The sequence below is a fragment of the Tubulanus polymorphus genome, chromosome 6 (genome assembly GCF_964204645.1).
Source record: "Tubulanus polymorphus chromosome 6, tnTubPoly1.2, whole genome shotgun sequence".
In the NCBI taxonomy this organism is placed as follows: Eukaryota; Metazoa; Nemertea; class Palaeonemertea; order Tubulaniformes; family Tubulanidae; genus Tubulanus; species Tubulanus polymorphus.
Window position 1 is genome coordinate 10,077,910 of NC_134030.1, and position 21,925 is coordinate 10,099,834.

General features: G+C 38.8%; 1 long non-coding RNA gene across 1 annotated transcript; it reads left to right on the forward strand.

Annotated features, from left to right (window-relative positions):
- The first annotated feature begins 49 nt into the window (after positions 1–49).
- On the forward strand, positions 50–15,271 carry LOC141907635 (uncharacterized). The gene is made up of 3 exons (XR_012619528.1): positions 50–84; positions 3,563–3,642; positions 15,217–15,271. It is a non-coding gene; the product is annotated as an uncharacterized LOC141907635 (long non-coding RNA).
- Positions 15,272–21,925: the final 6,654 nt, after the last annotated feature.

Sequence of the window (21,925 nt, forward strand, 5' to 3'; positions counted from 1 at the left end):
TTTTCCCATTTATAGTTCTTCCGTGAAGGGTTTTTGTTTTCAAAATGTAATTGGAAAAGAATGGCCCGACTCTATTCACAAGAGGTAACGCCCTTCCATCTCTCCTGAATCCATATCTGTTTCGAAGCTCTTCGTCCGACCGCTCGAGTTGTTAGATTCGCGACTTTTGTCTTCGATTGATAACCGAATTACCGTTATTTTCGCGGAAAGAATATGTTAAACCATTCTATCGATGTAAACGGCCACGGTAAAGAGTCATCTTGACCACTGCAGGTTCTTTGAATACATATTCGATTTAAATAAGCGACTCGTACGGTCGATTCGAGCCCGGCTTTAGGAGTTACTCAGCTTTTGAGCAACCGACTCAAGATGAATTTAAAGCATAATAAGACTGGAATAAATTAAGCAGGAACAACTATTTTATTTCAAGAAATCAGTTAATCCAATATATTGTTTGTTTCTCACGACTTCAAAAGCTGCGCGTATAAATATTGTCCTTTTTCAAAAATGATATCCAAAAGTCAAATTCGGGTGCCCTAGTCGGTTCTTCGGAATGGATATGATGAAAAATAAGCATCTTTTTCTTGACCTATTGAAATATTGATTTATCTAAGTAACTGTTCCTTAGCTGTCCGTTATACACCATAGATCATCAGTTACCATATGATCCACCATGGCTTCTGTATCTGTGACCTGAACCTCCATAGCTTCCGTATCTGTGACCTGAACCCCCATAGCTTCCGTATCTGTTACCGAACGAACCTCCATAGCTTCCGTATCTGTGACCTGAACCTCCATAACTTCCGTATCTGTGACCTGAACCCCCATAGCTTCCGTATCTGTGACCTAACGAACCTCCATAGCTTCCGTATCTGTGACCTGAACCTCCATAGCTTCCGTATCTGTGACCTAACGAACCTCCATAGCTTCCGTATCTGTGACCTGAACCTCCATAGCTTCCGTATCTATGACCTAACGAACCTCCATAGCTTCCATATCTGTGACCTGAACCTCCATAGCTTCCGTATCTGTGACCTGCACCCCCATAGCTTCCGTATCTGAGACCTGAACCTCCATAGCTTCAGTATCTGTGACCTGAACCCCCATAGCTTCCGTATCTGTGACCTGAACCTCCATAGCTTCCGTATCTGTGACCTGAATCCCCATAGCTTCCGTATCTGTGACCGGAACCCCCATAGCTTCCGTATCTGTGACCTGAACCTCCATAGCTTCCGTATCTATGACCTAACGAACCTCCATAGCTTCCGTATCTATGACCTAACGAACCTCCATAGCTTCCGTATCTGTTACCAAACGAACCTCCATAGCTTCCGTATCTGTGACCTGAACCTCCATAGCTTCCGTATCTGTGATTTGAACCCCCATAGCTTCCGTATCTGAGACCTGAACCTCCATAGCTTCCGTATCTGTGACCTGAACCCCCATAGCTTCCGTATCTGTGACCTGAACCTCCATAGCTTCCGTATCTGTGACCTGAACCCCCATAGCTTCCGTATCTGTGACCTGAACCCCCATAGCTTCCGTATCTGTGACCTGAACCCCCATAGCTTCCGTATCTATGACCTAACGAACCTCCATAGCTTCCGTATCTGTGACCTGAACCCCCATAGCTTCCGTATCTATGACCTAACGAACCTCCATAGCTTCCGTATCTGTGACCTGAACCCCCATAGCTTCCGTATCTGTGACCTGAACCCCCATAGCTTCCGTATCTATGACCTAACGAATCTCCATAGCTTCCGTATCTGTGACCTGAACCCCCATAGCTTCCGTATCTGTGACCTGATCCTCCATAGCTTCCGTATCTGTGACCTGAACCTCCATAGCTTCCGTATCTATGACCTAACGAACCTCCATAGCTTCCGTATCTGTTACCAAACGAACCACCATAGCTTCCGTATCTGTGATTTGAACCCCCATAGCTTCCGTATCTATGACCTAACGAACCTCCATAGCTTCCGTATCTGTGACCTGAACCCCCATAGCTTCCGTATCTGTGACCTGAACCCCCATAGCTTCCGTATCTATTACCTAACGAACCTCCATAGCTTCTGTATCTGTGACCTGAACCCCCATAGCTTCCGTATCTGTGACCTGAAACCCCATAGCTTCCGTATCTGTGACCTGAACCCCCATAGCTTCCGTATCTGTGACCTGAACCTCCATAGCTTCCGTATCTGTGACCTAACGAACCTCCATAGCTTCCATATTTGTTGTCGTCCGCGTGTCCGTTATTTTTACTGGAGTCGTCAACACTAACTTGTGCACTGAATGTACCGCTGAGATCACGAGTGTCTCGTCCTGCCACAAGGTAGCAGCACCCTGTAAAATGGAGTATTTTTCTATTATGGTGGGTATACATTGAATCAAGTAACATTTACTGCCAGATATAACGTGTCTATTTTCATTCATGGAGTTGTCATATGAAATGTTGCCCTTCATTAAAATACATCGTAAACATTACATAAAGTCAATGACCTTAGACCGCAGTACCAGGTATCTGATTATCAATTACTCAATCGGCGGACATCTTAGTCGTGTCATTCATCGTTTATAGATGGGAAAAGGCTTACTGCGGAAAATATCAACAGGTTTTGATATATAGGCTTAGTCTTGTGACACTATATCATTGTTATAACTGTGGGACTCTTTAGAGTAAAGGCCGAGTCTTGGTGTTATTACTGTAAAATAAGTGGAATTACCCGATTTCTGTTCTGCCTACCTGTGGGAGTTGGATATTGAATTATGCACTTTATTCAATGGTATCTATATTTCATTTCATGTTCATAGTTTCCGTATATGTTCACTAGAGAACGTTGAATAGAGGAATAAAATCAACTGGCTGCGGTGTCTTGGAATCCTAATTTAAGCTTTTAAGCTTTCAAATGCGTTCTTGAATATGCTTTTATCAATTATCCTGGTGTTTCAAAAGTAGTTATACATGTATCTCCCCGTTAAGGTCCTACATTACCGTGAGATAAATTTGGTCAATCGGACCGTGGACTCTAGGACGAAAACCGCAAGATGACCGTCCCGTGTCCACTTTGTGCCAAAAAACCTGGAGCTTTTTTTAGGTTTAGCCGATTTTCATGTGAATTTGTGATTGGTATACTTTTGAGAGGACCTTTCAACAGGCTGGTCTTATATATTTCTATAGAGTATCTCCTCGGGAAATGAGATCCTTCATTGTCAGTGATATCCTGCCGCTTCAAAGTTTTATTATCATTATCATTATAATTATAATTATATTTATAATTATATTTATAATTATGATTATTATTATTATCATAATCATTATTATTATTATTATTATTGTTATTATTATTATTATGATTAGTGTCATTATTATTCATATCATCGAAATCAGGGTTTTCTGCAGTTTCAACAGATACCCCATTGATTTTCTCCGGATTATTATAATTATTATTATCATTATTATTATAAGGGGTTTCTGACTTTCGTCGAAAACCCTCTTGTAATTCTGTTGATTATTATTATATATTTTCCGTTTTTGTCGTACATAAAATTTATCTTCAATCAGATTCGAAAGCTAACAGCTCCAAAACGAGATGTAGAACTCTGATGCTAATATAACAGTCTCTCTGAACCAGCAGATTTTAGGTATGTAGTGTCGATCATAGTCTAAACTTTAAATTACTACTAATAGATTCGAATCCCCAAAATCTGATATTTTTATTTTCTATAAATACTTTAATCTTAGACAGCATGGCTGATCAGAAAACCCGTAATTGCTGCTTTGCAGCTATATTTATAATTATTATCCTTCTCATATCCAAGTAGATAATCCCCAAAAGTTTCTAGAAGCCTAAGGCAGGGGCACCTCGCTTCAGAACTTGTTACTGTGAACAGCTTTAAAGCTTGCTTGTTGTCCCTCTCCATATTGTAAGTCATCTATCTTATATTTTAAATATATTTTGTTAATCATAATTTTTTTTTGAGAAAAAAAAATCATTAAATCAGGCTCTTATCCAACTGTACTGTGTGTACAGTTATATTGGTCTTGTATGTCAAAACAAAGACCTTAAATGGTATTCGTTTATCGACTGGCAGCCGATCGGGGCTTTTCAAAACTCGTGAATATGGTCATGCCTAGAGGTGGCAGTTATCGAACGGAATTTTCAGAATCCTATGTAGAAGAGGGAAAGCAAGGTCTGTGGGATGCCATTCAGCAAAGCATTTAGCCGTGGTATGATGGTATCCTAGTTTGCCATTTCTTTTACAGAAATCACGATGTAGCTTGGCATCTATTTCCAACCAATGAATTGTCGCTCGTGACATGTTCCACGGTTGTTGTGAGTTTCAAGGTCACTGGTTTATATATTTTTGTCAAAATAAAAGGAATATTTCCAATGAACACAGAGGGAAATGATAGTAATATAATTCGTACAACGAGGTTGAGAGAAGAAAAGGAAGATTGATATAATATGATTAATGAAATGTGAGAATTATACGCACAGTTTGGATATTCTTGATAAATTGAAATCAAAAAGTGCATTCGTGGTAATATATTTACTTCAACACGATCATTGCATTGTGTGTAATTCCAGGTGAACAATCAGACATCGACATATTAATTAGAATTAAACGATCAGTCATTTTACTTCAACACAGCCATTGTTTCTCATTTATGATGGATCAAAATCTGAAACGCTGGTGTATATTGAAATCAATCGAATCAAAAGTTTCATTGAAAGCATACATTGAAATTCGTCAGATTATAGCAAAACCACATTTGTTCTATCGCATACCGTATCATAATGCATCTATTTATTAATTCTCAGCATATTTCCTTCTGACATTTTGACCTGTGGTATACTTCTACCTCCGGCATATCTGTGGCATTTGAATGTAGTTAGAAATCTACCAGGTTGAAATATCAAAATCTTGAATGTAGGTAAAAATCCCCTCTCAAAAATGTCTCGAGAACATTTTCAATGCATGATATTTCTCCGATTCTAATCATTTGCAATCGGAATGCAATGTATTTGAACTTTGCAATGAGCTCTCTGTTGCGATGAATTCTTAAATAGATTCTTAAGCCGGGCGCACACTAGGCGATTTCTCGGCGATTTTCGTCGCAAGCGACAAAATCGCCAAGAAATCGCGTAGTGTGCGCCCAGCTTTAGAATAAGCCTTTTTACAGTTTCCTGGCGCCATTTTTTGGGTACCCGCCGGGTCCGGATTGTTGAATTTTTGTCCCTATTTTTCTCCGGTTTAATTTTTCTATTTCTTTCATATCCCTGTATTTGATTAACATAGAAGCAAAGTAAAAATATCGATGGACTCGGCTGATAATAAACTTTTTTATTACATCACTCATTTATTAAGTTAATGCAACAATGTGCGCTGGTGAAGTTATAACATAGAATTCGTGTCAAATCTCAAAACAACTATCAAACGCACGAGATCAATTTTGACAGAAAGTAAACGAATGTTATGTTCCTCACTATATACTAATATATTCCAAAGTTCCAATCTTTCCAACACAATCGACTAAGCTAAATATATTCAAATTCAATTTGAAACACCTTCCAGCTCGTGTCACGATCAGTAATAAAGATCGAACATCGAACATTCTCAAAAAAGCAAACCCGATCCAACGGTTTGCAAGCGTCAAGTTTGACACAGCCATGGCTGCCTCCATTTGCATGGAGCTGCTGCTGAATATTCAAAAATGTAAATCGGGTACCGGTATTTAACTGAAGACCGAGTGCTCGCCATTACACCATGGTATTTCTGATAGTTAACTTTTGAGCAACTGGCTCCAGAATCACCTGCCAACGGCCATATTTTATTGATGCAATGTACTGTGAAACAATATATAATATTGACGGGAGATCAATGAAACTTAAATGCCTGACACTAAAAGACTTATTTCGAATTTTCGACTATCTTAGATGATTGGGAGAGGGGTCCAAAATGAGGACATTTTCCGTAGATTAAAGCTGCGAGTAGGGTGCTCCTCGGTGTTGAAACAAATACATCCAAAACAATTCAATTTGCAAGCGGATGATTGTTAGATTTGTAGGTTTTATGCGATCACTGTCTTGACAAAGATGGTAACCTTAATGGGAAGGAGCAGGTGTCCGGACTACCGACCCTCCAAACCCGTAGTCTGTCCCTGTGTTACTAGAAATATATCTCTATTTACCATTTCTTTCAAATAACTAGGTGCCCTTGTTTCCATAGTTACTGAAAATTTTGATTTTAACAAAGTAAGACCGGTTAAATTGTCAAATTTCTTGATATAAATATGCAAACATGATACTCAAGAATACGTGTTTTGGAAGTTTGACTCGCAATTACTTAAAAACTAATACGGATGATTGAAAACGGTAAAAAGAATATAAGACCGCATATAGGTGTTTATTGATCCTGAAAACTCAAAAAATTTAGATTAAAATTTGTAAGAATTACGAACTTTTGAATGAAATGAGCAATAATTCAAGTTGAATTATCGGGAAGACGATATCAATGTTTATAACTTCACCAGCGCGCATTTTTGCATTAACTTTATGATTGAGTAATAAAATAAAAAAACTAATTGTCAGCTGAGTCCATCGATATTTTCACTTCGTTTCTATCTTTATCGAATCCAGAGGAATGAAATTAAAATATTAAACGGGGATAAAATAGGGACAAAAAATTCAACAATGCGGACCCGGCGGGTACCCAAAAAATAGTGCCTAGAAACTGTAAAACGGCTTATTAGATGAATTGTTAAAATGCCATGGCATTTATACCGCGTACCAATAGAACCTCTATTCATGTATTACTATTATGATGTTTTCGCATAAAAGGACCACTTGATATATGATGTAAACATCGATCGAAATCCGGAGTAGTTGCCGAATGGTTTTGGGTTCGAATCCCAGCAGTGGCTTACTCGAATGTTCACTACTAGTATCTCCCCTTAATCGAAAAAAAATTGAACCCGAAAACCACTTATTACGCCCGAGTGACGTTCACTGGATTGAGGGATGAAAACTTCAAATATTTAGATATCATGTAAAGCCACGAAGAGAGACGCCAAATAAACCACATTAAAATACTTGCATAGAATTTTGAACACGAGACATCGAAAAACTTCACTCACCGACCGTAAGAACAAAGACAGCAATATACATCATCGCAGTTTCGTGAAAAACAGATCCTATGCGCTAGATTTTATACTTTTTGCGGTCTATTTTATTTACCAGGGAAGAATAATCTCCCCGACAAATATCATGATTTGTTTAGTCAGTTCCATGTGATCAAATTTGAATGCTACATATATTGTGACGAATCCTCGAGCGTGGTAAAAATCATATTCCTTAGAATTAGCTTTGTTGGCAGCTGATTACAAAATTTTTAATATAAGAATTATCGTTTGTTTAGTTTGTGCGGCGTTACTGTGTTGCTTTCTGCAGATGACAGTCACATCTCACATTGTCAACGACCGAAGAAATATTCAATATAGACCGTATAGGCTTATTATATGGTTCAAACTTACCCAGAGCCGCGACTATAGGGCCAGGGTTTGATTTTTTTTTACACGGAGATGGGGTTTGTCTTTTTCCACTGCAACTTGTCTAGCCCGGATGTATTGATGATGACGGAGTGCAAATCCTCTCAAAAATAATTATTAGAATTTATCAAAAACAAGATAAGAGAGAAACACATTCAATAACAAAATGAATGCCAAAATTAAAAATTTGAATTCTTATTTTGAAACGCCAATATGTGTAATGCACATCGACTCGCACAGAACCCCTTATATAACGCATACTAGGTATAGATGTATATAAACATTATTTCAACGGTTTTTTATGGTGGCTGATAAGGGCCATAGCGTAAAATTCCTGGTATGTAAATGAGGGCGCCAGAACGCCAGAACGCCAAAACGAAAAAAAACGTCCAATTTTCTCTAAAAGTTCGTTTTGGCACGCCAAAACAAAGAAAATTCCGTTTTGGCGCACCCGCCAAAACGAACTTTCGTTTTGGCGCCCCCGCCAAAACAACGAAAAACGTCGAAATTTCTCTAAAAGTTCGTTTTGGCGCCCCCGCCAAAACGAACTTTAAACCACGTAAAATAATTCTATATATACGTAAAATATTATCATATATGCAAATTTATGCAAATTACACACAAGATCAACGCGCCAAATTGAAAAATAATTTTACTGTGGTTGAATGCTTGTTTTGGCGGGGGCCAAAACCAAAAGTATTGTTTTCTCGCGCGAAAAAACCAGTAGTTTTGAATTCTCGCGCGAGAAAACCAAAAAAGGGCCAATGTGAAAATTTTTTCATCGTTGCTCTTGCCGTACAGAAAATTTGTTTAGTATGGCCCGAATCAGCCACCATTAATACTGAAGAAAGTGATTTCTTTATAAGTTTCCAATATAAAAATTGTTGAATATGCATGAAGATTCTCAGCGCACGAAAAACATTCAGAACACCGAATAACTAAAGCTATTTCATACAGTTTGTGAGGATGTCAAAATTGGGGAATTTCCTCGCTACTAATTTAATATCATATAATATTTCAGCAAATCAGATATCTCACAATCATAGTGGGAATGATATGCAGATAACAGTGACCCAGTCTGTCGTACTGATTCACCCAACTCTCATCTCAGCGTTACATACCTACTAAACCTATTCATTTTTTTGCAGTTATATAGTTTTCTTTTACGTATCGCGTGTTGCTGGTTAGAATTGTCAAAAGCTGTGTAAATTCAAATTCACGATATCTGAAACATCAACGTGGCAGACTGCTGCGCAAACTATACGAGATAGGTAGTGGGATAACATAATAACGACCTACGCGAATAGACTCGAGTATCGTATGTCGTCATCCTCCACCGGCAGGGGTTCGAAACTGATTTCATCGCTAGATTCGGCCTCGGCACGGAAACCTGCCACACTAGTCCGAGTGCGACACACGCAGGTTTGTAGAGACCTTCAGTCTAATAATGGCATCATCTAATAGGCAGCACATCTAGCTGCGCATTCGGGCTACTGGATTCGGGCCGTGGCAGTCTCGATGCCATCAGGCGAATCCCTGCCGGGGAGGAGGGTAAACCGTTCGCTTGCAGACTCGGTTATTCTGTACCGTGTGGACCTCCTCGAATCGCCTTTGTCTGGACCTCCTCGCATTTCTAAAAAAGAACCCAGGGGCCGGTTTTATAGACTGGTATTAACCGTAACCCGGGGGCTAACTTAATTCATTTTCAATGAATCACCAGTCTTTTGGTGATGATCCGGGCCCGGAGATGATTCTATAGACTGGTTTTAATTCGGGGGTTAACTCAATTCATTTTCATTTGAGTTAGCCCCCGGGTTAATGGAAATACCAGTCTATAAAACCGGTCCCTGAAGTTTCGATCTCGTCTCGAAATTATATTTATAATGTTGTATGTACATATTGTAAGCCCATATCCCTGATGTTGCCATGGTGTAAGAATATTCCCAATACAATCCAAGATCAAACGCGAGAGACAGCAATCGGTATTATATCTATATGGTTAGGATATACAACGCTTTTTTTTCCGATAAAAATTGGGTGATTGATATGTATACTCTATGAGAGAAAAGTCACAATCAGTCATTTTTTTCGCTTATTTCATCAATTGGGTATATATTTACACCCAGTAAACATTCTTATCGGGCCCACGTCGGCATTCAGTCGACCAGCAAGTCGCTCTTAAGTCGTACATGGTTGAGGGCCGATGAGCCTTTTGCTCATCCAAGTACGATGCGGACCTTCAGCGTCAGTAGTGCGACTTAAACCCGACCTTCGTTAATATTGTGCCGACTATAGTTGTTTACATGGAAAAGCCTCTCCAAGTACCAGCTGGATTTATTGACGGTAATAACCCGAATGTACTTGTACTTGAGCCGAACGAATTAATTTCGCTAAAACGAGCATCTTCAATCATTCGAAAATATGTTGTTACGCATGTGAAGCCGCAATGTCGTATTTCCGGGTCGTATTTGATTATAGGTACCAAACTCAATAGGGGGAATTTCAGCTGGTGTAACTCAAATGTATGCGGTAGTTGTATTAGACCATCTCTTTGTCTACATAGATTACATTCACAGTTGCCAGCCGTCATTTTGTCATGATATTTTCTTTTTTTAAACAAGAGCTCCATGTAGCATTATACTGCCGAAGCCTGTAGCTATGGTTATCAATTTCTGAAATATGATATTGTATAATATTAATATAGTAATATTAGCAAATTGTATGCAGTCTCTTTGGATTTTTTCCGAGGTATTTGATTTATAGACAGGTCATTCTTTATTACCCCGCCACACTAGACCGAGTACATACGAAGGTTAACCACACTGCGTCACCAATCACGGTAAAACTTTGAATGGGAAAACCCGAGCTAAGATAAAACAGAATATCTGATTGGTTAATAAGGACATCATATCAAGGCGCGCGTGTTCGTACCGTGGCGAGTCTCGATGCCATCGGATTCGAATCCCTGCCGATAGATGATGTATCATAAGAACCCACCTTATGCAGATTAAAAGTTTTGAAATCGAGAATCTATTCAACAAAAAATTGATCGAAACAAAACGACGATTCGATCTCACACTAGACATCATCGTCAGGTGTCTCTGGTGTGAGATGAATTTTTGCTTACAATATGAACATACAACATTATAAGCATAATTTCGAGACGAGATTGAAACGTCGTGTCTTTTAGATTAATTTCTGATTGAATAAATTCTCGATTTTAAAACGTTTAATCTGTATATAGTGGGTTCTTATGATAAATGCTCTATCGGCAGGAATTCGAAACTGATGGCATCGAGACTCGCCACGGTGCGAAACCCAGCCACACTATAGACGGAGTGCTCAGCTAAACGCTCAGCTTATATGATGTCATCATAAAGCAATCAGATATTCCGATTTATCTTAGCCCGGTTTTCTTTAATCCTATTATCTGTTCTCCACATTTGGTTATTCTATTCTTATATCGTATTGGTGAGCAATATTACCAAAATAACCGAAACTGACCAGATCATCTGGAAAGATGATCAAATTGAACACGTCTAATATTTTTTAGTCAAAGGTTTTATCAACCTTTGACATAGGTTAATAAAGATCAGATACATTCTGAATTGAATTTGATCGATACTGGACGGATAATCTGCTCTTTTGCGACCATTCAATCAAAGTTCATACACGATACCAGGTGGGTACGATTATGATGTATTAGATTATAGATTTCCGTGTAACAGCAGTGCAGATTAGAGGGGAAATTATGTTGTTATTGCGACAACAATTCAAACGCATGGCTCGTTAGCGGATCGACACACAGATAGAACATTTAGATTTCTCTTCCGTTTTAGATTAGTTGGAAAAAATATCTTTTTTATCATCCAAATGTCATTTACGCTACTATACTACCATCTATCGCCATTGATAGAATCGTGTTTTGACGATATTCGAGAATTTAGATTTCCCCGCAACTTTTTTTCATCTTCTCGACCTGGTTTTGTAGACTCGTATTAACCTCAACCCGGGGGCTAACTCAATTCATTGATAACTGTGTTAAAGAAAATTACACTCTATAAAACCGGGCCCAGGGCCTAGCCCCAAGCCCCGGTTTTATAGAGGAATGCTTTTAAAACGATACGGTACGGAATATTTCGAAAACGGTAGCAAGGAATTTAAGTCTGAAGATTTGAACGACATTAATTCGATACAATCTGTCAGCTGAATCATCAAAGTTTCAACCCCACTCCAACGTTCAACGTGCACCGTATCGATGACGGGACTATTGATTTCGGGTCAAGCGAAAATATTGCCAATTACCGAAGGTCTGGCCGTGGTCTGACTTACAAATGACCCGCATATTCGATTTCGATTTCCACACCGCCAGTTTGAGATCGCTGTCATTTGTTGATTAGGTTATAAACGCGAAGCTTTTGATTGTCTTTACTCGAAACAAAAATTTTCGAAAAAAGAAAATGAAAAACAGAATGGAAGGTGTGTGCGTGATGATAGGTCTAATTTGGGCTAGTTTAGTAGTTTCGTTATCGGACGCGGCACTGGAGCCTGAACTACTTTTTGATGATAAAGAAATCTACTGTCAACCAAAGAATATGACATACGCCACCGGGGATAGTACCATGTTTGTTCATTATGCGGTAGGTGGTGTTATTTAGTGATAACCTTAGATTTTAACACTGCGGTGCAAATTTTCTCGTACGCGCTTCGGTTTTAGTGACATTTTTTCTAGTCCTTGGAGTCGATAGCGCATATCAAAAGTCAAGATTTAAGACCATCAATTGGTCCTATAGCCAACTAACAACTTCGACTCTGCTTTCGAAAAATTATTCCATTTTATTATTAAAATTATTAAAAATTATTGAAATTATTACATTTTACAGTTTCACAGTTGCTAGCCGCCATTTTGTTAGGGTACTTTTGTCCTGTATTGTTGGGTCATTTTTTTCTCTTTTTTAATAACTATCCGTGATGCGTGTTGTATCATATTTCATCTGTCCCTGGATGGATTTTGACGGTTTCAGCAACATTCAAACCGTGTGAATCTCTAGTTTTCAGTTATGTAAAAATCATTTCTAATATTTGCAACAATGCGACATGGGAGCGATATATAAATCGGTGGTCAGTTTTTGCCGTGCGCATAAAAATCCAGGGTACTGAACTTTGAAGTTCGTTATTTTCAGAAATAAGTTTCCAAAAAATCCAAACATTTCAAGAACTGTGCGTATAAACGTCCCCTTTCAGGTGAACTTTAAAATTTTCAGATATCTTGCCAAGTTTTTATCCTATGACTCTTTAGCTGCAGCGCGTGTATTGTCATTCCGAGATTCGGCGCCATTTTCTTTGCATGTATTTCAGTATATGAGTGTTATTTTTTCACTTTCATTACACTTGTTTCCACGGAAAATGGTTTTAATTGTTGGTACGTGTATCAGGTTTAAATATTACGGCATTAATACTGTACTCCGTTCTCCGGCGCTAGTTCGTAATGGCTGTAATGGTAGCCGCTTTTGCAGCAGGCAGAGGCTTACGTAAATGCACCCAAGAAAACCCAAATTATCACTCATTTGTTGTAAATGCAATCCACGCACTGCTTGCGTTTTTGTGATGGTAGATGTCACTTTTTACTTTTTATCACCTGTGTCTGACATTCAGACTTGAAACTTGATATTTCACCACCAAAACAAGAAAACGTTTTCTTATATTTTCTTCCCGATCTAATCGATCTTTTGTGTACTTTTGTATAGAGAGTATTCATACAAAGTTGCTGAATATCTCCCCCACCCCATATGTACAGCTTTTTGACCACTTCTCTATCCATCTTATTTAAGTAGATTTTTATGCAAATTAATTGATGGACTACTGATTTGAATGGTCATCATACTCGATTTTGAGTGTTATATTTCTTTTCTTCTACCATCTCAATATAGGCCTATTCTCTTCCAGCGCGCAACTTCGAATGGGCGCGTGGTCAAAATACCGCTCAGTCTCTGTTGCTGAAACTGGTCAGAAAAATCCTTCAAACCCCAACCTCTCTAATGTCTTCGATCTATTATATTGCATAAATAACGTAATATTAACACCTGATACCCGTACCAACAATTAAAACCATTTTCCGTGGAGACAAGCGTTGTAAAAATGAAAAAAATAATACCCATATACTGAAATACACGCATAGAAAACAGCGCCGAAACTCGGAATGACAATACACGTGCTGCAGTTAAAGAGCCATAGGATAAAAACTTGGCAAGATATCTGAAAATTTTAATTCTAGTTCACCTGAAAGGGGACATTTATGCGCACAGTTCTTGAAATGTTTGGATTTTTTGGAAACTTGTTTCTGAAAATAACGAACTTCAAAGTTCAGTACCCTGGATTTTAATGCGCACGGCAAAAACTGATCACCGATTTATATATCGCTGCCATGTTGCATTGTTGCAAATTTTAAAAATCATTTTTACATAACTGAAAACTAGAGATTCACACGGTTTGAATGTTGCTGAAACCGTCAAAATCCATCCAGGGACAGATGAAATATGATACAACACGCATTACGGATAGTTATTAAAAAAGAGAAAAAAATGACCCAACAATACAGGACAAAAGTACCCTAACAAAATGGCGGCTAGCAACTGTAAAATGGTTTATTACTACCGAAACAGTTATGAGTCATTACCAATAGTTTCTGCCTGTCATTCAAATCTGTTAGAAACGTTATGATAGAACCATAACCTTGTTGTTGGATAGTTTGCATATAATTGTCATTTATACTACCATACTACCATCGATAACCATTGACGAAACACTATTTCCGTGTTTTGACGATAAATTGAGAATCCCATGCTAACGTAACGAGAAAGATGGTATATTCCTAAAGATGACTATTAAGTTATAGTCGAAATGCCGAATCGATTAATTCTTAGCTCAAGGAAGCTTCTCATCTTTGTGTTTATATAAGTATATCATCCTGAGATTTCCTTAAAACCAGCAGAGTTGCTCTATCATAAATCTTCAAGTCGACTATCAGGAACCAAGACAAGTGAATGTGGGATTTACCTCCCAAATTCGCTGATCTTTTTCCTAACCCTAAATGCATCAATATACGTTCATCATACCAGATGAAGAACTAAATTTCATTTCAATTCAAATGTTGAAAATCTACTTAGAGGAAAGCATCCTAAATGCTAATAGAATCAAGTAATAAAAACCAGCAAATGTTTGAATTATTTCAAAGCAAAGATGAAACGCCTTTATATCACCAATTGTCGGTAACGACCATCCTCAGCCGCCAGTTGCTCACTGGCGGCTGAGGCAAGCTATCTGTTGCTTCAGAGCAGTACTCCATAACATTTTTAATCTATTTGTTCATTCATTAATTCCGTAGAAAAGTTTATACGTTATTATATCTATTGCCATTGTACAAATAGTTGTAATCAAATAGTTGTAATCTATTTCCGTAAAAACAACAATAATCTGATACAATAATAGCAAGTTAAGATCATTCTTACGATTTAAGATCATTTTTGGACTAAAGTCACAACTGGGACTTTTGAGCTGTGCTGTTTAAACCGGCAACAAGGCTTTCATTCAGATCAGAAGTTCGAAATCATTCTAACTGCCTCGTACGAGCTTTATGGTTGAAATGATATGGTATATCTATCACGCAGGTGTGCAAATTTGAATGCACGGCCGTTAGACCCAACCGCATTTGTACTGGAGAACGAATCACGGATTCACAGATCCCTGACGAGTACGTGAGATGTAGTTGCATGATTGAAGGCGACGAATGTAAGGTATTTGCTCATTATTTGTTTTCCTTCATAATTGACGTCCTTGATAACGACAATTCATAATAATATAATATTTGGAATTTTGGCAATTACGCTTGAACTGACATCGTGACGTTAAAAGTGCTCATTTATCTATTTATCTATTTTTCTTTAGGAGAAACTCATTAATGACGATGATAAAACGATCCACGTGGCTAGCGTATGTAGTTCGCCCAGTGATAAAAAAACTGAATGCCAGTTCACCGACCAAATGTGTATTTAGGAAATGAGATGTTTCGGAAATGCATCGATAAAAAACCTCTACAGGATATTACCCTTATTTAGCTTGTTGAAGTTATTTTGATTGTTGAGTCGATACGAACTTGTACCTACATCTCTTGAAACTACAGTTATCGATTTCTTAAAGACTGTTGTTATATAGTTCTCGACATCGAAGATTATACAAAACAATTAAGGGTTTGCGGGATAAGTACCCACTTGAGAAGTGGTTTCAGATGCTTGACTATATGACAATTTCAATAATCAACGCCCCTGGCGAACGTTTGCAGATACCATTCAAACTCACCACAATCATACATTAGAACATGTCTGAATGGGTGCTCGCTATAGCGACCTTCTGGCTTTTGCTTGACCCTCATCAGAAAGCCTTCTCAAATTCACTTTCGTTCCGTTCGTAAATATTCGTAATCTATGCTTTCTTATGAAGAGAATTTAAATATCATGGGCTTCAACTTTGCAACTGAAAGTGGTAACATAATATGCATAGATCCAAATAATATTTGATATATTATAGATAACAAACACTACGTAATTTCTCCATTCAATGCCGCCTGTTGAATGTATGTAGAAGCCAATGACCTTGAAAATCGCCACAATCATAGAAAGTATCATGATCTACAACTTTGCTGGGTGATCCCAACAATATTCACCAAAGCACGTCTTCAAAACTTCCCATGAAAACATCACCAATCCACAAAGTGCTGATATTGCAACAACAGCCAAATGCCGACCGTCTTGATTCCGATCGGGCCGGGTCATTTTTGGGCTGCAAATGCGCCGTGAGTAGATCAACAGATAAAGCAAATACTTCTCAAGAAAACGAAGATTCTGTCTACAGAGAGTTTTTCTGATCGCACAAAGTCACACGAACGACGAAGCTCACACGTTTGAAGCAATTGTTCAGTTGACGCCGATAGCTGAGAATGTACGTTAGTCGAATACACACTTAACAGGGGCGGACCCAGGGAGAAAGGAAAGGGGGGGTGGCCTTTTGCTAAGCTTCGCAGCAATTTCGTTGTTCACTTTCAAAATGAATTTTTTTGGATCCTCTAAGAATTGGTAAAACACCCCATTGCCACATCAAAGTTTGGGTATTTTTTCAGTTGTTTAATCATAGTTTTTCATCATTCTCAAGAAATCTTTCTCAAGAAAATGTATTCAGTACGGAATATTTGAGGACGAAATTTCAAGGGACCTCAACATTTTAGGGAATTGGAGTCCAGAGCCCCATGGACATCCCCCTGGATCCGCTACTGACTAAAGCTTTAAAGCAACTAGGAAAGAACAAAAGCCATCGGGGTCAAGTTTAGAGCGTATAATTCGAAAACTGGGTATCGGTGACAGATTGGACGCGTCATCATAATTGGATCGATGTTGATCGTTGGCTCGAGGCGTCGTGGGATCTCCGGTGTCGAGGAATTATCGGTAAGGGCCACGTGAACTGATTTTGGTTTTCTGATTTTATCCATTTGTTTCGCCCATCATTGACGCTGAAAAGAATCGATAAATATTGCTATTGATTTACAGAAATTCATACGGTACACCAGTTGGTGAAAGATATTCACGCATATTTGAGTTGATATTGATATCTGACATCAAAATCGAAAAAGAACTCTATACTGATATATATTTCCCCTATGGGGCAGTGAATTTAGAATTATGAATTAAAAGGAACAATTTTGGATTCAACTTTGACGTGATAACTCAAATACGAGGATAGAAATTAATTGGAAATCATTTAATTTTTGAGATGATAATCAAAAATATCTACCCTAATTAGAAATGTTGAGACAACTACTTATTGTGGCCGATTCGGGCCATACCATAGAATAAAGATTCTGAGGCACGATAAGAAATCTTAACATTGGCCCATTTTTTGTTAAGTTTTGAGTCCTCAAAAGAATTCTCGCGCGAGAAAAAAATGGACCAATGTAAAAAACTCTAGCCGTACAGAAAAGTCTTTAGTATAAAGGCGCGGATCAGCCACCATAACTTCTCGACATTAAGATAGTTGCCTTTTATTTTTCTTAAATCAAGTCACCGGGAGGACGCTTCCGAAGTCGCTCGATAATGGAGCTGATCAAAAGGGTGCTGACTGTGAAGACGACGAATGAGTGCGCTACACGCCATCTACCGGTGCTGTGGTCATCATATTATATTATTTTTCAATCGTAGTTTTACAAAATGTTGTGATGGGAGACATAATTTTACCATTACCAAATTTTAATGAAGACACCGGAGTACGGAAAAAGGATATGTCATAAATTATACAAAGAATGTTCATTTTCTGATACGTAGCTAAGGTCCGATGGCTCCTTTCGTTCAAGTATGTTAACAAAAGCATAACACAACCAACGTAAGCCACAGGACAAAGCCACAGTTCTAAAATCGCCAACTCAAATGGTTTAGTCAAGCATCCATGAATTCTTGGTTTATATTACCTATTCCAGATATTATCGGGTAATGTAACTGGATAGGAACGCTTCATATAACACAGAGCATCAAGATGTCCTCGACACACGAACGAAGGATCGCGATAGTCTAACGCTGTTCTAGTGGTAAACATCGGTTCCGTTCGAGCGCTTTGCTTCACGCTGTCTCGTTCAAGTTTCATCTGGTTTAGCTATTTAGAAAATCAATTCAAAGACCAGCAGTCAGTCGTTGTAAGACGCAATATACATGCCACACCAGGTGCCACACCGGGTGCCACACCACTCCAACTTTTCAGCCTACAGGTAAGACCGGCCAGTGGCATGTTAAGAAAGGGGCGTCGGGCGGTCCGGACGAACGCACCCCTCCCTCCAAAAGAATTTTGTTGCGCTCATCTATTACTCAAAAGTATCAAGTGGAAAAGTTACCCTTTAAATATTACAACATATTAAATTTGTTCATTTTCTTAGACCTACGGTATATCCATGAAAATCACCCAGACTCCATATCTGAGCATCAAAGTTATAGAATTTACCCGGGAGAGGGTCCCAGTTAAAAACGAACCCACCCACATATTTCTCGCGCCACGGGCCTATTAGGCCCAGGAGGAAATCATCGACGAAAACAGCAATCTTTGTTCGTGGAGCGTATCTGTTTACCTTTAATGTGTGGCGATTGTTTTGGTGCACATCTAGCGACACGTTTCCGTCGAAGTAAACAAAATCTTCCCGTTGACTGGAGCGCGGTGTTTTCCATTCGGCCGGTGAAGTGAGGATGCTCTGAAGCAGAAGCGACACGAATATATATATCTTACTCTCCTGGATTTGCAAACTTTCCTACCTGGGGTCGGTTTTATGAAAAAAATTTGAGCTTAAATCAGTTAAGTTTGAATAGTTGTCCTAATTAAAAACATGAAGTAACCAATGGCAATTACACCGAAAATTTGGGTAGTTAAACTTGTTCGTGAAACTAAACCCTGTTGTGTAAATCCCGCATTGTGTTGACCGCCCACGTGAAAAAAACCAAAATGGCCGTTGAGTCTACAATATGATTTAGAAATCTCATTTTGTAGCTACGTATTGTATGTTCATATTCCTTTTCATTGGTCACCATCAGAGCCCGTCCACGTAGCGTCCATGATAGTTCACCATACCACTTTGTGTTAAAAACGTAATACATATTACATATATGTTTTTTTCGTTCTATGGAAATAAATGAGTAAATCAATATTGATTTTACAATCCTAGAATATGCAAATGCGTCCTCTTTTCTATGTCACGCGAGTAACTTCTCAACATCTTCAGGATAACATATCTTGTTAGACAGTCGTTTCTTTTCCTACGGAGCCCGGTAATGTTTTTCGTATAAAATCTTTGGTGTAGTCAGAATATCACCTTCCTAGATGAATTCTCATTTACGGGCCCCGAAGTGAAACAATATCTAAAAACCATAGGCAACCGTCGGTGAAATAATCCATAAGGAACATTCCCCAATTTATTAGCAGAGCCGTACCTAGCGTCGGGTTGGGGGCTGGGGGTCATGCAGTTACCCCCTCCCCCCAGGAATTTTGGAAAAGTGTCTTTTTGCAAATATCATTTTCATATCTTATAGAACTACCCTTTTCGGGTTTCTCTGCCCCCTCCCCAATTCAAATGTTAGGTACGGCCCTGGAGGTTAAAAATGTTAGGTACGGTTTCACGAGATAATTATGATGATTTCATGCAAACCTTGGCGTCTTCGGGAGGTGCGCATCTATCGGCGACGACGTTGCACTGCAGGTCTACCGGTCTGGTGTAAGCAGACGTGTAGTTAGTAATCTTACTTGGATTATCATTGCCGAATGTTACGCGTGACATTGGTTTCAAAGTACGTGGGTTTAGGTCGTCGCTTCCCATGACGCTTGCCCGCGAATGTTTGTCGTTAGTGCTGGTAACTATGGCACGTATCTAGGATACGAATACTAAAAGTATACCCAGTGTTCAATGGCAGAAAGGAGATTCCATTAGTATCTACGTCATAATAATCTAATCTAGCATTATAAACGTTGTGAAAATGTCGTGATAAGGTTCGTTGCTTTTTGATTTAGATGAAAATCAGGGACCAAAAAATCACGGTAGCACATGAACTAAGAGATACCACGTGTGCCATTCGTTATAGAATAGATAACGCTTTAACTTAAGTAACGTACAGGATCTTCTCCAGAAAACTCCTTGAAATGCCTTTTTAGTTAAGTTAATCAGCCGAGAATAAAAAAGGGATTTTTGGGCCTTATTGCTGGAAATTACCATCTTCCGTCGGGTTTGGTCGAAGCTCATCCTTTATTCCACCCCTGAAATTTTAGGGCTGATTTTATTAGTGGTCAACTTAGGTATCTAACAACTTACAACGCCTTTCAATTCGAGAAATTTTTTTTCTAAATTCCCATAGACTGTGGGTAGCGGACTGTCCAACTTTTGCCGAAAATGACCAATAGAAAAGGAATGGGTGGTTCGTATATGCAGGAACACGTAGTAGGTTGTTATGCGCAGAAGTGTTCTAATTATGATATCGAGATTTCTCAAAGATGGGAGGATTATTGATCTTGCCTTGGTATTTCCTTATAAGATGTCATGGGAACAAGACCAATACGGTGAATGAAACACATAATTTTGGAAATCTTTGATAACTCATCAATCGGTGTACGAGTGAAATTAACTAATATCGTTGTTAATTGCAGTTCTAACGAACCATTTTTGGTGGCAAAAACAGTTTTCCAGAGGGGTAATTTGAGATGTTACAGATACTTGTCACGATAGCGGGGGTGCAAAATCAACGATTCGTGCAAGTGTCCTTGGTGCCACCATCTATTTTCATAGGTCGTGCCCTATTTAACTGGTTATTCTACTGGAAATCGTACGCGGAAGACTGAGCAACTACTAGCGATACTGGCGAACCTGGTGGATCCTCGCCTGCCACACGTGGAATCCTCGATTGCTACAGTAGCGGTGCGGATACCCGATTGATATTCAAAAGAAACACATAAAACACTCCTCTTACGACTCTAGCTTTGTGCGTAGGCATATGTATGTCAGACTTATTCCTTGTCGGACCCATTTATAATCGACCTATAAGTATTGAAATCTTGTATGTAGGACCGTATTATATCTAGTTCAATCTCACTCGCGTAATATCAAGTGGGCGAAATACATGATATCGGCGAAATGTTAATTCTATGCATTGAAGAGTGATGGTGCACAGTTGTGTTGAAGTTCTATGAGAAAATGGGTGTATGGTAAATGGTCCTTATCTAGCACATGAAAAGAAATATACATCTAATTTTGAGTGGATTTGCTTTGGTTTTCAATATCGCCGATAATTATAACGGATAAATTCTTCTCTCTGACATTGGGCCCGGGTTCAAACTTGACGAACAACAAAAACAAAATCATCCCACCAGCGAGTCGGATTTTAATGAGTAACGTTTTTTAGTTGCGCCGTTGGTCAACATTGTCAATGAGATATCGTTCCAGCAGCTGTTTTCTGTTGTTGATTGTTGATTCCGCGAGGTAACAACCGACATTTTAAACTATTAGCGAACCTGGTGCAGGTAAAGCCATCACTTTAACTTCGGATAACGTCAAAAATGAGGAAATGCATCACAACCGGTCCACTATTCCATCATATATAACACTTGGGCCAAATCGTTGATGAAAAATACAAATTGATGTCGCTGTAGTCTATCGATGACATCATCTCGGTTATCGGGGCGTTTCATATATCTTTTCAGTATTCAGTATTCCCGAAGATGAGTATAGCCCAATGGAAGCTTTCGGACTGGTTCTTTTCCTTTCGTATCGCGAGTTTTTACCGTATTATTCGACGTATTTCCATAATTTCC